We start from the raw sequence: 1,034 nt of genomic DNA on the forward strand, positions 1-1,034 counted from the left end.
AACCAGAATTTATTACAATGGTTCAGAAAAATCAGTTTGGAGGAGGACCAAATGAAGACCCTGGCTTGCACATGAGAACATTTTCAGAATATTGCAGTGTAATGAAATGTCCTGGGGTCAGTTTAGATGCAACAAGACTTCTGCTATTCAGTTTCTCACTCAAAGATAAGGCGAAAGATTGGTTCAATCATCTACCACAGAATGGAATATCTACTTGGGAGCAATGTGAAAAGATGTTCTTGAACAGATTTTATCCCCCAAGTAAGACAGCCCAAATGAGAAATATGATCACAGACTTCAAGCAGAATGATGGAGAATCTTTATTTGAAGTTTGGGAAAGGTTTAAAGGAATGTTGAGAAAATGCCCACATCATGGATTGGATCAATGGCTAATCATTCACATCTTCTACGACGGAATCAATTCTCAAACAAAAGTACATTTGGATTCTGCTGCAGGAGGTGCCTTAATGAATAAGAGCGTTAAAGAAGCCGAAGAGTTAATTGAATGTGTGGCTCTCAACCAACATCAATGGGCTGATAAAAAAGATAACATTCCAAAGCCTCTTGGGAAATGTGAAACAGGCACCAGTACATCATTTATGGCTCAGCTAGAGAGCTTGAGTAAGAAGAAGGAAACAAGTCAATCAAGCAAGGTTAGTGCAGTGACTTCAATTTCTGAAGCTTGCCGCAACAACCAAAGGCCATCTATTCAAGTTCCACCTAAGTCAAATAACGAGGTGTCGGATACCCAGAAAATGTTGAAAATTCTGGAGGAACTTCAAGGTAACATGGTCAGAATTAATGAGAAACTTGATGACCATGATAAGAGGATGAAAATGCAGGAAACTCAGATGACTCAGATGAATACTTCCCTCACCTCCAGAACAGTGGGTACATTCCCAGGAAAACCAGTCCCTAGCCAAATGGAGCAATGTTATGCTATTGAGTTGAGGAGCAATCCGAATATTAAAGGGAAGAAACCTTATATGATAGCTCCTCTGGAGGGTATTCCAAGCACAACTACCGCTGAACAG

At 40.1% G+C, this 1,034-nt stretch overlaps 1 non-coding gene across 1 annotated transcript; it reads right to left on the reverse strand.

The window, feature by feature from the left end:
• Positions 1-274: 274 nt before the first annotated feature.
• LOC141819466 (small nucleolar RNA R71) lies at positions 275-379 on the reverse strand. The gene has a single exon (XR_012601071.1). It is a non-coding gene; the product is annotated as a small nucleolar RNA R71 (small nucleolar RNA).
• Between the last annotated feature and the right edge of the window lie 655 nt (positions 380-1,034).

Source organism: Curcuma longa, unplaced genomic scaffold (assembly GCF_044706935.1).
Source record: "Curcuma longa cultivar G26 ecotype Majalengka, Jawa Barat unplaced genomic scaffold, ITB_CL_G26_1.1 contig_6881, whole genome shotgun sequence".
Classification (NCBI taxonomy): domain Eukaryota; kingdom Viridiplantae; phylum Streptophyta; class Magnoliopsida; order Zingiberales; family Zingiberaceae; genus Curcuma; species Curcuma longa.